This window comes from Physeter macrocephalus, chromosome 7, assembly GCF_002837175.3.
Source record: "Physeter macrocephalus isolate SW-GA chromosome 7, ASM283717v5, whole genome shotgun sequence".
Taxonomy (NCBI): domain Eukaryota; kingdom Metazoa; phylum Chordata; class Mammalia; order Artiodactyla; family Physeteridae; genus Physeter; species Physeter macrocephalus.
The window spans coordinates 75,748,938-75,765,751 of NC_041220.1; positions in this window are offsets into that span (position 1 = coordinate 75,748,938).

Consider the following 16,814-nt stretch of genomic DNA (forward strand, 5'->3'; position numbering starts at 1 on the left):
GCCCGCACGGCCGGAGCCTGTGCCCCCCAACGGGAGAGGCCACAACAGTGAGAGGCCCGCGTACCGGAAAAAAAAAAAAAAAAAAAAAAGATTGCATTGGCTATTTGGTGTCTTTTGTGTTTCCATATAAATTGTAAAACTTTTTGTTCTAATTTTGTGAAGAATGTCATTGGTATTTTGATAGGGATTGCATTGAATCTGTAGATTGCTTTGGGTAGTATAGTCATTTTCACAATGTTGATTCTTCCAATCCAAGAACATGGTATTTCTCCATCTGTTTATGTCATTTTGTATTTCTTTCATCAGTGTTTTATAGCTTTCTGAGTACAAGTCTTTCGCCTCCTTAGACTGGTTTACTCCTAGGTATTTTATTATGTTAGTTGCGATGGTAAATGGGATTGTTTCCTTTATTTCTCCTTCTGATTTTTCAGTGTTTGTGTATAGGAATGCCAGAGATTTCCTTGCATTAATTTTGTATCCTGCAACCTTACCAAATTCATTGATTAGTTCTAGTAGTTTTCTGGTGGCATCTTTAGGATTCTCTATTTATAGTATCATGTTATCCACAAACAGTGACAGTTTTACTTCTTCTTTTCCAGTTTGTATCTTTTTTTTTTTTTCTTCTCTGATTGATGTGGATAACACTTCCAAAACTATGTTGAATAAGAGTGGCAAGAGTGGACATCCTTGTCTATTATGTTGAGGTAGGTTCCCTCTATGCCCATTTTCTGGAGAGTTTTTATCATAAATAGATGTTGAATTTTGTCAAAAGCTTTTTGTGCATCTATTGAGATGATAATATGGTTTTTATTCCTTAATTTGTTAATGTTGTGTATCACATTGATTGATTTGCTTATATTAAAGAATCCTTGCATTCCTGGGATAAATCCCACTTGATCATGGTGTATGATCCTTTTAATGTGTTGTTGGATTCTGTTTGCTAGTATTTTGTTGAGGATTTTTGCATCTATATTCATCAGTGATATTGGTCTATAATTTTCTTTTTTTTTTTGATATCTTTTTCTGGTTTATATATCTGGGTGATGGTGGATTCATAGAATGAATTTGGGAGTGTTTCTCCCTCTACAATTTCTTGGAAGAGTTTGAGAAGGATAGGATTTAGCTCTTCTCTAAATGTTTGATAGAATTCACCTGTGAAGCCGCCTGGTCCTGGACTTGTATGTTGGAAGATTTTTAATTATGGTTTCAATTTCATTACTTGTGCTAGGTCTGTTTATATTTTCTATTTCTTCCTGGTTCAATCTCAGAAGGTTGTGCTTTTCTAAGAATTTGTCTATTTCTTCATGGTTGTCCATTTTATTGGCACATAGTTGTTTGTAGTAGTCTCTTATAATCCTTTGTATTTCTGCAGTGTCAGTTGTGATTTCTCCTTTTTCTGTTCTAATTTTGTTGATTTGCATCCTCTCCCTTTTTTTCTTGATGAGTCTGGCTAAAGGTTTTTCAATTTTTTTTATCTTCTCAGAGAACCAGCTTTTAGTTTTATTGATCTTTGTTATTATTTTCTTCATCTCTATTTCATTTATTTCTGCTCTGATCTTTGTGATTTCTCTCCTTCTACTGACTTTGGGTTTTCTTTGTTCTTCTTTCTCTAGTTGTTTTAAGTGTAGGGTTAGATTGTTTATTCGAGATTTTTCTTGTTTCTCGAGGTGAGATTGAATTGCTATAAACTTCCCTCTTTGAACTGCCTTTGCTGCATCCCATAGGATTTGGGTCGTCCTGTTTTCATTGTCATTTGTTTCCATGTATTTTTTTATTTCTTCTTTGATTTCTTCAGTGATCTCTTGGTTATTTAGTAACGTATTGTTTAGCCTCCATGTGTTTGTGTTTTTTACATTTTTTTCTCTGTAATTGATTTTGAATCTCATAGTGTTGTGGTCAGAAAAGATGCTTGATCTGATTTCAATTTTCTTAACTGTTTTGGGGCTTGATTTGTGACCCAAGATGTGATCTATCCTGAAGAATGTTCCATGTGCATTTGAGAAGAAAGTGTAATCTGCTGTTTTTGGATGGAATGTCCTATAAATATCAATTAAATCTATCTGGTCTATTGTATCTTTTAAAGTTTATGTTTCCCTATTAATTTTCTGTTTGGATTATCTGTCCATTGGTATAAGTGAGGTATTAAAGTCCCCCACTATAATTGTGTTACTGTCTATTTCATCTTTTATAGCTGTTAGCAGTTGCCTTCTGTATTGAGATGCTCTTATGTTGGGTGCATATATATTTATAATTGCTATGTCTTCTTCTTGGATTGATCCCTTGATTATTATGTAGTGTCCTTCCTTGTCTCTTGTAACGTTCTTTATTTTAAAATCTATTTTATCTGATATGAGTATTGCTACTCCAGCTTTCTAATGATTTCCATTTGCATGGAATATCTTTTTCCATTCCCTCACTTTCAGTCTGTATGTGTCCCTAGGTCTGAAGTGGGTCTCTTGTAGATAGCATATATATGTATCTTGTTTTTGTATCCATTCAGCCAGTCTGTGTCTTTTGGTTGGGGCGTTTAATTCATTTACTTTTAAGGTTATTATCAATATGTATGTTCCTATTACCATTTTCTTAATTGTTTTGGGTTTGTTTTTGAGGATCTTTTTCTTCTCTTGTGATTCCTGCCTAGAGAAGTTTCTTTAGCATTTGTTGTAAAGCTGGTTTGGTGATGCTGAATTCTCTTAGCTTTTTCTCCTCTGGAAAGCTTTTGATTTCTCCATCAAATCTGAATGAGATCCTTGTGGGTAGAGTAACCTTTGTTGTAGGTTTTTCTTTTTCATCACTTTAAGTATATCCTGTCACTCCCTTCTGGCCTGTGGAGTTTCTGCTGAAAAATCAGCTGATTAACTTACGGGGATTACTTTCTATGTTATTTTTTGTTTTTCCCTTGCTGCTTTTAATATTTTTTCTTTGAATTTAATTTTTGTTAGTTTGATTAATATGTGTCTTGGTGTGTTTTTCCTAGGGTTTATCCTGTATGGGACTCTGTGCTTCCTGGACTTGGGTGACTATTTCCTTTCCCATGTTAGGGAAGTTTTCGTTTATAATCTCTTCAAATATTTTATCAGACCCTTTCCTTTTCTCTTCTTCTTCCAGGACCCCTATAATTCAAATGTTGGTGTGTTTAGTGTTGTCCCAGAGGTCTCTGAGATTGTCTTCAATTCTTTTCATTCTTTTTTCTTTATTCTGCTCCTCAGCAGTTATTTCCACCATTTTGTCTTCCAGCTCACTTATTTGTTCTTCTGCCTCAGTTATTCTGTTATTGATTCCTTCTAGTGTATTTTTCATTTCAGTTATTGTGTTGCTCATCTCTGTTTGTTTGTTCTTTAGTTATTCTAGATGTTTGTTAAATATTTCTTTTATTTTCTCAATCTGTGCCTCCATTCTTTTTCCAAGATTCTGGATCATCTTTACTATCATTACTCTGAATTCTTTTTCAGGTAGATTGCCTATTTCCTCTTCATTTATTTGGTCTTGTAGGTTTTTACCTTGCTCCTTCATCTGTGACATACTTTTATGTTGCCTCATTTTTCTTTTTTTTTTTTAATAAGAGGGATTGTATTCCGTCTTACTGGTTGTTTGACCTGAGACTTCCAGCACTGGAGTTTGCAGGCTGTTGGGTAGTGCTGTATGTTTGTGCTGAGATGAGAACCTCTGTGAGACCTCACTCTGATGTATATTCCCTGGGGTGTAAGGTTCTCTGTTAGTCTAGTAGTTCTGACTCAGAGCTCCCACTGCATGAACTTTGGCCCAACCCTGGGTTCATGAACCAAGATCCTGCAAGTTGTGTGGGATGGCAAAAAACAAAAAAAGCTAGAGAACAATAACAAAGTAAAAAATAAAATTAAACTAGGAAACTAATAGATATGTTAGAAAGAATATAAAATAAAAATATAGATGAATCAACAACAGGAAAGTACAACAGTACCACAATAGTAAAAAAGAAGAGGAGAGAAAAGAAAAAAAAAGACAAGGGAGGGAAGGCCTTGGCTGTGGAGGGTGGGGCCTATGCTTAGGGCCCACAGGGTTGGAAAACGCCCTAGGGGCTGTGGTGGGAGAGCCTTAGGCTCAATGGAGCAGAAGGAACCCAGGTGTGCCCCCACCCCTGATCTCAGAGGGTGGGGTACCTCACCTGAAAGCCCAGCAGTCTTCCTGGGCTCCAGTGGTTGAGGCAAACGCCCTCCTCTACTCTCCAATGCCCCCAGGACCAATGTGGCTGGGGGGATGGGGGTGCCTTGGAGGGCAGGGGACCAGCCTGGGAGCTCAGCAGGGTCTCCCATGCCTGAGTGGTTGGAGCAAATGCCCTCCGCTCCTCTACTGCTCATTCTGGCAGGCCCCTCCCACATGCCTCTCCTGATCTCCCTGGCCTAAAGACCTTAAAAAAAAGAGAAAAATGATAAGTTTACTCATATACTTACCATTTCAAGTGCTCTTCATCACCTTGTTTAGTTCTAGACTTCCTTCTGGTATATTTCTTTTCTCTTAACTCATTCTTTTAAGATGTCTGTAGTTCACATGTGCTGGAGATGAATTCTTTCGTATGTCTGAAAAAAGTCTTTATTTCACCTTCATTTTCAAAGGATATTTTCTCTGGGTATAGAATTATTGTTTGAATATTTAAAGATGTTTTTCTATCTTCTGGCCTTGATTGTTTATCATGGGAAATAATCCATCATTATTATCTTTGTTCCCTTGTATACAACATTTTTTTTCTGGCTGTACTTAAGATTTTTTTTCTTCATCATTGGTTTTGAGGAATTTGATTAGAATGTACCTTGGCATATATTTTTTTGTGTTTTTCTTTTCATGTTTCTTTTGTATGGAGTCTTGACTTTCTTGAATCTGTCCATTTATAATTTTCATCAAATTTGTAAAATTTGGGGACATTCTTTTAACAAATATATTTTAAAATTTTTCTCCCCTTCTTTGGGGACTTAATTTGTGTGTAGATTAGGCTGCTTGAAGTTGTCCCACAACTTACTGATGATCTGTTCATTATTTTATATCTTCTTTCTGTATTTTCTGTTTGATAGTTTCTATTGTTATGTTGTCATGATAATTAACTTAATTTTTGCAATATCTGACCTTCCTTTCATACTATCCAGTGGATTATTTAATCTCAATCATAGTTTCTATCTCTAGCAATGAGATTTGGCCTTTTTAAAAAATATATCTTCTCTGTCCCTATTTAATATGTTTATTCATTCTTATAGTTTTTTGAATGTGTGAAATGCAGTTGTAATAATTGTGTTATGATGCTTGTCTAGCTTTTGTTTCAGTTCTGAGCTGGTTTTGATTGGTCAGTTTTTCTCCTCATTATGAGTCATAGTTTCCTGCTTCTTTCCGTGATCGATAATTTTTTATTAGATGCAAAACTATTAATTTGCCTGTTGAGTACAATATTGCCTTGAATGCTGGGTATTTTTTTAGTCATATAAATTTTCTTGAGATTTTTCTGAGAATTGTTGAAGTTATTTGTAAATAGTTAAAGCCTTTTGGGGCATGCTGTTCACATTCTTTAGGTGGGATAAGAGCAGTTATTAGTCTAGTACTCATTTCTCCCCACTTCTGACAAAAGGTCCTTTTGGTGTACTGCCCAATTCTGTGTGAATTGTCAGACTTTCCAGTCTGACTGGATAGCAAGAGTTATTTCTATACCAGGTCAGCTTTAGGTGCTGTTTCTTCTGATCCATTTGGTGGTTCTTTACATGGCCTCTGGTAGCTTCTCACACAAGAGCTGAACAGCACTCTTTAGTATTACAGAAGGATCCACTGCAGATTTTCAGAGTGCTCTCTGTTCAGCTTTAAACTTCTAAGTAATCGTCCCTGCTAACCACAGCTTTCCTTGTCTCCCTGAACTCTCAGTTCTGTCTCACCAACTCAGAGCATCTACAGGTATCCCTTTGGTTTTCTCCTCCCTGGGACCAGAGCTGGGGAACTTTCTCATAGACATATGCCCTGGTAACTGCTGAGCTTATCTCATTTGCTTCTTATCTATGAGAATAAGGTGTCTTTATTGACTAATGCCCAGTGTACTGAATATAGTTATTCCATACATTTTGTCTGGTTATTTGGGTATTTTTTTAGGTGGATTTGTAAAATCCTTGCATGATAACTCTATTTTATCTAGAATCAAGAATCTTTTGGGTTTTAAGTAATAGAAATCCACAGAAGGAAACAATTAAAAATTGAATTCATATAAGAACATAAGATAGAACTTGAAACAAGACTTCCTGTGTTTAAATCTTGCCTCCATCAGTGTAACATTTAGGCAGTTTTCTTGAATGTCTATGATGATTTAACTCTTGTAAAATAAGGGCTACACAAGTAACTACTTCACTAAGTTGATACGAGGATTAAAACAGTTAGTATATATGAATTGCTTGGAATACTACCTGTTTCATGGCAAATGTTCAATAAGTACTTGTTATTATCATTGTTAGTTGTAGTGGTAAGGAAGCTATTTTTATTATTATTACTAAGGGGAGAGTGCATGATAAGGCCCTGTAGGAACTGGAGAGAGAAGATGGAAATGCGTCAGTAACCAAGGTTACTCTCTTTCTTTCCAACAATTAGATGTCCCTCATCTTTCTTTCTCTCAGTGTCTTCTTCGTTCTCATCTCTCCCTCTATAAACCAACTTCCTCTGCTCCTTTTAGTGATTGTGTCTGAACACTCCTGACCTGAGTTGCTAAGTTTCTATGTATTAATGCCAAAAATTGAGTAGCATCATTGAAAATGCTGCTGGAAAACTACACAGGGATGATGTAGTGGGAGAAGAATTCTCAGAAAAGGAATATTGTGAGCTAGAGGGGCTCCTAACTTTATAGGAGCTATTGTCTCCTATAAAGACAAAGTTCTACTAACGATTGAAGAACACACTAGGGTCATGCTTCTGAGTCTGTGTGTAAGGTTAGAATACTCATCTTCCAAGATTTTGGTTTCCTTAAGATATAACTCAGAGGTATATGATTTGAAGGTGGTAAAAGAACAAGGCTTAACAGGTGAATTGGGAATAATCTGGAAGCAAAGACCCCAGAGGTGGGAACCTGTGCTTTCTGTCTACTTAACAAATACCTCCTTCCTTTTTGTTATTCAGTAAATCTCATTGCAAATGAATAGGTGTCATTGCAGTAAAGCTCTATTTCTAACTATCTGCGTAATTTTTCAGAGAGATGAGTGAATTTCATGAGTAATAATAAGTGGCAAAAGTTAGCTATGATTTTTTGAAATAATTTTTATGGAAAGAGACAAACTTTTCTTCCATTATTTGATTTAAAAATCCTGTTGATTGCTCTTTTCAAAGAGAAATGAGTTGTCTTCAGTTAACATTTAGAAAAGCAAATTCATTGAGGTCCTAAAGACATTAATATTAGTCTTCTCAGTGTTGTTTGTATTAGGTCTTTTTTTTTTTTAAAGTCTTTTTGGACAATTTACTTATAAGTACATATTGAAGTATTATTATAACCTTTCTGCAAGACAAAAAGCCTATAACAGATCAATTCAAATATTTCTCTTTTAGTAGATTTAGTTATGGGAAAGGGAGTTCCGAAATATGACTGTTAGAAATAGAGAAAACAATGGCTGATTAAAGTTAGTAGGCTCTTGACTGACGGCTCTCTTGGTGGATGGGTTACTGCTTCCTCAGAAGAAGTTTTAGGCTAATTGTTGTTCATAATAAATTACTCATTCTACCAGAAATAATATTTCTTCTCATAAGTAATATGTGAGTTTTTTCACCCAAGTAGTTCATTTGAATGTTTTTTTTCCTACAGGTCGTAGAGAAAAGGGAGACACTAGAGTTCCCAGAAATCTAACTTCTTGTCTAGTAAAAGCTCTGATCAATTTTCTTTATCACATGTTGATGAAAAATATAATGTATTATGTAACACTGAAATTAAGTTCAGTTTCAAATACAAGAGGAACTTATTAAGCAATCTATGGGTGAATCCTTTTGTAAAAGCAACAAATTTTTAGGTCATTCAAACAAACTTTTTGATAGGCCAGACTGGGTAGCATACTAGAATGGCTTATAGGAAAAGACATAAAGTATTTGAAGAATCTGAAGGTTTTCTTGTCATTGTTTATTTATTTTGTTGCTCTTTTTGTTTCCATTTTTAAATTTTAATTATTAATTTTTAAATCTGCCACATCATAGGGACCACAGTCAAGGCCATGGTCTAAGCTTGACTCACATAAACCTGTGTTAACAAGGGTTTTATAAAATTACATATTAAAGTATTCAAATATTTGCTCTTCTATATTTTCCAAATCAGAGAGACTGATTTCTAACCAAGCAATACTGAAAATGATATCCTAAATCAACTTACAAGGTAAGAAAGGAAAGCATGAAAGCTATTATGCAAATGATCTTATATATAGGTTTTCAGAGTTATGCCATGTAGAGAAGAAAATATGTAATATACAAGAAAGGGGCAGACCCAAAAAGTTTTGGCTCATCTAATTTCAAGTCTAATTGTTTGCTAATATTTCTTTTCTGATTGGATATCAATAATCACTATTTTAATCATCTGTTTGGTAAATTTGTGTTTCTAGGGTTTTTGTTGTTGTTGTTGTTTTTGCTATTTTTAAGCAAATAATTGTTTCTTTTCATAACAGTGTAAGTTCCCTGAAGGCAAAGATGTTTTGGCCACTGTTGTATCTCTTCAGTCAAGAACAATATCTGACTCATAGTAGATTTTTAATAAAATATTTGTTACTGAGTTGAATTGTAACAGGTAAGAGCTAAATTGGACTCCATGTTCAATCTGTTTCTTTGACTTTAGCCTTTGCTTTTCGTTGGTTTTGTTATTATAATCATACATAATGGCCTGCCTCAGGGAACCCTGCCCCTCTGCCTGAATGTTAAACTGCCTCTGTTCAGCTCACAGAGAGACAATCTGACCCTGCCCACCTTTGAATGGCTGCAAGAAGGAATAAATTAACACATCCCCTCACCAGAGGCCAATCATTCCAGGAGATGTTTTGCAAGACTTATGGCCCCTTTACTTCCTCACTGCCTCTCCCTTCCTGATTCTATAAAAGAAACTGGCATCCAGTCCCTGATAAGATGGTTTTTCAGAGACACTAGTCTGCCATCTTCTTTGTCTGCCAGCTTTCCAAATAAAGTCGTATTCCTTGTCTCAACACCTCATTTCCGATTCATTGGCCTGTCTTGCGGCAAGCAGAGCGAGCTAGGACTCAACAGAATGACTTTACACTTCTTGGAAAATCAAGGAAACAGACTCCCTACTACAGTTCCCAGAAAAAGCAGGGAAAGGAGGAAAGAGAATTTCTAGCAAGCTCATAAATGTATTGAGTATAGAGAAACCTATGTGATGTACGTTTGTATATCCATGACATAAAAACCTCCAGGAAAAAAGCATGTAGTTCTGAACGTAGAAGATAATCAATAACTATTATTGATGGATTTTCCTCTAATAAGTCATATCCAAAGATGAAACATACAGAGAATTTTGAGTGCTTTCCTTTTTTACAGTATAAGCTCCAAAAGATCAATTCAAGGGCTAAATCCCTCATACCCTTTCTTCTTCATAGGTTTCTGAAGAGAACAAAACAATCCAGGGACTAGGAGCTTCACACTGGTATTTTGAAGCTAATTGGTATGAAATTTCACAGCTTTTACGGGAATAAAGATTACTTTGAGTATTCCCTATGAGGAAATAAGGCTTATATTTTCTTTTTGCATGACTGTCAGCACAGTTTTTACAAAAATAAAATGTTTAAAAATTACTTATTGACTGAATGAATGCTAATAGTAATTGTACAGTAAACCTCACCATAATAGACTAGGGGGAGAGGAAAGAGAGATACATCCTTCACTATCATAGATAATCCAAGTGTCACTTCTATTTGGCTTGTAGTTATCAATTTTGAACCATCATTTAAATATAAATAAACCTACGTTTTGAGGCAGTTGGACGTAATAGAAACAGATCAACCATCACTATCCTTCATTGCCTGATGTACAATATCTTGAAAATCATTTTTCCTCTTTTAAAAAAAATATATATTTTCAGGAGGAAGGGTTTTTCTGGCTCCTATTACTTCCTATTGGCTAGGAGCAGAAGTTGGAACTATTTCTGAAGACTCAGTTATACACTAGGTGATATCAACACATTGAAAATTTTGAGTAACATCAGCAACCAATACAATGCTCTTTCTCCTATAGCCAGGATTCACAAGTCAGAAAATCTAAGAATTGGAAGGGGAGTGGCTCTTCTCACTATTATCTATATTGATGCTCTAGTAAAAGGTTTACTTTCTCTCCCTGAAACTTTAGGATCTGCATGTCTAAGGGAAGATAGTTTCCAGTAGAGAAAATATCAATGGCTTTTAAAAATTAGATTTGAGACTGCCACAGACTACCTAGGACTTTTCATTCCAGGGAATAAAGAAGCAATAAAGGGGGTTACTGTACTAGTGGTGACCATTGATTTTTATTACCTTATGGATATTTGTTTCTCCTACACAATAATGATAAGAAGGAATATGTGTGTAATGCAAAAATACCCTGGGGTGTTTCTTAGTACTCTCATGTCCATGATTAAAGAAAAACTATATAACACAATTCAAGCAGGTCTAATGATGGTCCATACACTTCAAGAAGGAGGGTTTGGATCACTCTCCATCAGGCAAGGAACAATGACAAGCCAAGGTTTTTTGCCTGAGTAAGGCAAAAAATATGGAAAAGAGGCAGTTATGAATATCAGCTAGGACTGTGGAATCAGTTGTACAAAAAAGAACTATAATATCTATGAATGTTTCTTACTTATTCTAACCTGGATAAACTTATGCATATATTAAGGAGTTTTTTCCTCTTCCTCTTTTTCATTTCCCTGCCATCTATCATTAGATGTGTTAATAATAATTACTCTTAGATCTCACAATTAAAATTACAAAATATCAAAATGGGAGTATGTCTCAGCTAGATAAAAAATGAATGTCACCCACAAATAAAGAGACTTTGTGTCCTTTTGGGTTGAGATAGTTGGCATATCTTCAATTATACAAAGGAGAGTTGTAAAAGTTAGCAGAAGTGTGCTTTTCCTATTGTCTTTATTTGAATGTTAAGTATCGATAAAGGAGATATATATATATGGATATAAGTTGACAAAAGGTGGATTTGTATGACGTCAATTTAGCTAAGCTGAGATTCCATTTTCCAGAATTCCTTTCCCTGCATTGTTCACTTTTAGTGTGGGCCACTAAAAAAGATATTTCATACAAGATTAGGGAGGTAGAGGGGCAGCAGTCTTTGTGTTACCTGCAAGAGGTCAGTGAAGGCGCAAGGAGCTTTTGAAGCTCACGCAATGTGCTCATCGTCTGCTGGTTGCCCTTGTTTGTATTGGGTAGTAGCTGGGCCTGCAGTGACCTCAAATCATGGCACATTTTCTTCCCTAGCTTCTCCAACTCCTGGCCCGGGTATGAGTTTAGTTAGGTGAGGAGGAGAGCTAGCATGTTCTGTTAAAACTGCTATATTTGAGTTTGGACACTTGGAGTAGTGAAACAAGTTGTAACTTATCTTCATGGGTTCTAGTTCAGAGATGGCTTCCAGCCCATCCTCACAGGTTCCAATTTGTTCTTTTTTCCTACATTTCACAGCTGTCCGAGAAGTAAAGCAGAAACCCATTTTAAAATGTAACAGAGTTTTTGAATGTCTTATGGGGCTGAAGTGACAAAATTTAGAATTTGGGACCCCCCCCCGCCAGGGGGTCCATCCTAGGAAGAAGAGTTCTGTTAAGCACCATAGGCTCTCTGTTGAAACTTCTGGAGTTGGATGAACCAGAGGTAGACAAAGCTTACAAAACTGAAGCTTAGACTTACGTCAGCTCAGTTCCTAACTGAATTACCATGATGTTACCCAACTCTAAGTGCCTGCTAGAAGATAAGGTAAACTATCCGTGGAGGAAAATCACATTATTCAGATTCTTAGAAATTTTTATAACAAGGTTTAATGTTCAATCAAGAATTGCGAGCCTTATCAAAACTAAGAACCAAAACTAAGAAATAAGCAGATGATAGAAACAGATTCACAGATGACCCAGTTACTGGAGTTATAGAACATAGATTTTAAAATAACTGTGATTATTATTCAAGAAAATAGATCATAAGAGAGAGCATTTCACAGTTAAGAAAAACTTATTATCTATAAAAAAAATCAAATGGGAATTCTGCAACAGGAAAAAATACCATAATTAAAAATTAAGACGCCAGTGAAGAATTCAGCAGAAAGTTGAGCACAGTAAGAGGGCTTTAATAAGCAGGATTACAGGACAAAGTAAAATGCCCAGGTGGAAGTTTGAGTAACTAAGAGGACAGAAAATACTGAAAAGAGTAAAGAGACCTTTCAGACATGGTGACAACTTCTAATGTATATTTTGGAGTCAAAAAATTATAGGTCAGAAGTAGAATTTGAAAAATAATAGTTCTGGGAGAATTTTTTCCAAACTGATTACAACCATCAAGCCATAAATTCAAAGGATCCTGCTCATAGTCACTTGTGGAATAGATTATGAAAGCAGGCAGACCAATTTTTATCTATTATAAAGGTCTAAGTGACAAGTTATGGGGCTAGGTGGTTGCAATAATGTAAAGGTGGTGGAAAGTAGGGTGGACCTGGATATATTTCAAAGGAGAGAAGGAAAGATGTGCTGATAGATTAGGGCATTAGGTTTAGAGAAGAGGATGACAGCAGACTGAGCAAACAGAACAACCGAACTGTTTTTAATGAGATGGGGGCAATTGCAGGATGATAAATTGGAGTTGGAAGGGATGTGAAGAATTTGTTACAAAATAGTCACAGATACTCGGTAGGAACTCTATTAAGAATAGGCAGCACTAATCAAAACCACTAGCAACACAATAACTATAATGAATAAAGTTTCAATCATAACCATATTGAATAAAGTTTCAAGAACTTGTGGTCATAAAAAATAATCAAATAGAGAGTTCAATACTATATTCTAAGGTAATGAATTAGAAGCTAGCTAACTGAAAAAAACCACAATTCCCCATCTTCTGGAAGTCTGTAAGTAAGTTTTGAATTGTGTTTGTTTAAAAATGTCATTGATTCTCCCTTGCTCTTAGCTGGCCAGAGAACTTAACTGGTTGAAATTTATCTGGTAATAGAATTCTACAGAGAAAATTATTTACCCTCATCATTACTATATTATTTTATTGTCTTCTGACATCGACAGTGGATGGGAAATCTGCTACTAATCCAATTGACATTTCTTTGTTGGGAATCTTTTTTGTTTATTCTATTTGCATTTATTGCTTTGCAATTTTATTGAAATGTGCCCTTGTTGGGCAAGTTTTATTTTTCCACTTTGGGGTTGGAATAATTCTTAAATTTGTTTTCAGTTCTTGAAAATTCTTAGTCATTACCTTAATCCAATTCTCTATGTTATCTCTCTAGAAATTTTGTTAGCTACATCTTGCAATATTTCATTCTAGCCACCAAAACTCTTGGACATTTTATTATATCTTATAGTTTTAAAAAATCACTTGGTTATGCAATTCATAAATTCTCTCTCATGTTTCTCTTGTTGATATCTAATCCATTTATTGTTTTTGTATTTTAGTAACTATATGTTTTTATTTCTATCTAAATCTTTTGGTTTAAGGTCAATTATTTTCTGTTCTAGAGATGTTAGTCCTTTCATTTGTTATATCTAGTGACTCTTACAGGGTTTTGCTGCTTATATGGTTTTAATTTTTGATCATCTTCTGGGGTTGGTGTGATTATGATTTGATATAGCTACTACTTGAGAAACAGGGACCCACTGGAGTTGTCTAGGTGTCAAACTTGGATGACATGCAGTATGGAAGAATGCCTATTTAATTTATGGCACTTAAAATAAAAAACAGTTTTGTCATCATTTGTGCATGAGTGTGTGTGTGCGTGTGTGTGTGTGTGTGAAAATAAAAGTGACAGAGATAAACAGATAGAAAAACAGAAAGTAGTAAGTGTGTGCATAGAATTTGATGGTGAGTGGATACTGGCTACATTCGCCAGGAAATGAACATTAGATTTGGATGTATTAAAGTTGAGATTTTTATAGTATATTCATAGGAAGTCTAATGGGCTTTCAGAATGAAAGTCAAGAACTGTGCTGTCCAATACAATACCTACTAACCACAAATAGCTATTTAAATTTAAAATTTGTTTTTTCAGTTGCACTAGCCACCTTTTAAGTGCTCAGTAGCCATATGTGGCTAATGGTTATTTTTCAGCATTTAAATAATATTTCCATCATTTCAGAGAGTTCTGTTGAATATAAAATTAAGGATAGAGCTCAGGAGAAGATATTTAAATTAAGATATTGACAGAGATGTACTTGGGATATAGGAAAATGAATAACCTTGGAGTATAGCAAAAGAAAAGAAGAGAGTAAAGAACAAAACTTCAGCGAATTTCTATTTTATATGAGACAGAAAAAGGTCCTTTGTAAAATTATTAAAAACAATATGTATATTCATTATTCCTATTACTTATGCTTAAAGGTGTCTAGAGGTAGAGGAGTCAGGAGAGGAAATCAATAGCTTATCAATATAAATCCAAAGAAAATAGACTTGCAATAATAAAAAATTGAATCAAGTTAAATTGTTGTTTTTAGAAGTCTAATTTGAAAACTTTAAGTTCTGTGCTTTTATTAGGATATTCAGAATAGACTCTGAACCCTCCTTTGACTAAAAAAAAAAATCCTGAAATCGAACAGGGAAGAGGGGTCTGTCTATGCTTTCACATTCTTCCTTTTTGTATGTTCTTCTCTGAAATGTCAATAGAGATTTGAGACAAAATCCTCTATAGATCTTGGTTTTAATCTAGTGATTAAGAAACTATGTCTTAGAGGCTACAACAAGGCAGCAAGTTTGATTTTTATTTTTCAGTGAGATAATTCTTAGATTCTGCAACTATTTTTTGTATTGAGTGGTTATAAAAACACCAATAAGGATTTTAACTTAAAAAGTAATATTTTATAAGAAATTTTTTATTTTTTTTATTTTTTTTATTTTATTATTTTTTTTTTTTTTGCGGTACACGGGCCTCTCACTGTTGTGGCCTCTCCCGTTGCGGAGCACAGGCTCCGGACGCGCAGGCTCAGCGGCCATGGCTCATGGGCCCAGCCGCTCCGCGGCATGTGGGGTCTTCCCAGACTGGAGCACGAACCCGCGTCCCCTGCATCGGCAGGCGGACTCTCAACCACTGTGCCACCAGGGAAGCCCCCTTTGCTCCTTTTAATAGTGTTTTTTTATCTTTATTTTTTTGCCATTTTAATTACAATCAGTCTTGGCGTCGTCCGACCGGGTCACGAACCCGTGTCCCCTGCATCAGCAGGCAGACTCTCAACCACTGTGCCACCAGGGAAGCCCAAGAAATTTTTTAAATGGTTTATAGTTCACCAGATGATAGTCTTTTGCTTTATTAAGTCATGTAAAGATGGTCCAAAAGTGTATGCGTGTGGTGTGTATGCTGCTTTAGTTAGGAATAAATTTGTATTGCTAAACCATACTTTAAAAATAGGTACACAAAACCTAGGAATTATAAACAGAATGGAAATTAAAATAGTTGTTTTTTCTGATGCCAAGATGAGCAATAGATGTGCCCTCAATGGAATTTTTTGTTTTTTTCTTCTCTTTCTATTCATCATCAGTGCTAAATATACAAATTGTTTTGTTGTTGTTTTGATTGCCAAATTGTCTTTTAATTCTTTTTTTCCCTTCATTCACTTATTTTTATGCTGATTCAAGTGTTTTTGTTTTGTTTTGTTTTGTTTTTAAGAGAATGCATCCTAATCTCCTGGATGTCCTTATATAAAGATCATGACAAGTCTTTCCATTTGGTAACTGAGGCTGCCTAAATCCTGTACCAGATGTGGTATGGTTATTGCTGTCAACCTCATCCATATATAGCTCAGCTGAAATATTTATGCCCTATAAACTGTCATATTCCCTTAAGATCAACTGTCTCAAAGTGTACATTCACATTTTATATGTGGCCTAATGATCCACTTATCTCGACTGCCCATTGAGTCTTGAGCTAAAAAAAAGAGAATGTAAAATACTCTCCAACTACTCATTCATTTTTTATATGGAAATAGAACTCTATTTTAAATGAGTGGAACATATACTTTGTATAGTCCTCATGATGTGAACAAAAATTGAAACATAAAATCCTTTGATAATTTTTGAAGGGACCTTCATATTTCTTTATTCTAACTTCTGATTTTCCTTTATACATAATTAAGTTAAATTCATCCCAGTTTTTTAGGGGTTGTGGTGATAACATATGGGGTCATAGCCTTTAACTTCTAGCCTGAGAGAGATTTAGGCTTCTCCTTTGGTGACAGATGTAAGACTGAGAGCACAGCTGTGTGGTTCATGTTCTCAACAGACATATGAATTTCTACAAGTGGCTTTTTCCATTACAGGACACTTTCATGAACTCTTGACTCCTCTTAAATTCAGTCTGATGAAGCTAGGCTTAATATTACTAAATTTATTTTCAATTATGAAGTTTACTTAATGAATCTCTCCAACACATTTTTATAGCCAGTATTTGACATAGCCTGCATTTCTTTAAAGGAAACATAGCTCTATTCACAGATATTAGCTTTTAAGTTTATCTTAACCAAATGTACCTAGTTTAAATGGAAATAATATTAATTTCTACAATGTTCAAAATGCACAAGAGAGTGATAGGGAAATTCCACTGTGGACAATTAGAAATATGGCATCTTTTGTTAGCAGAAGAACTAAGTACTTTGTCAACTCTTA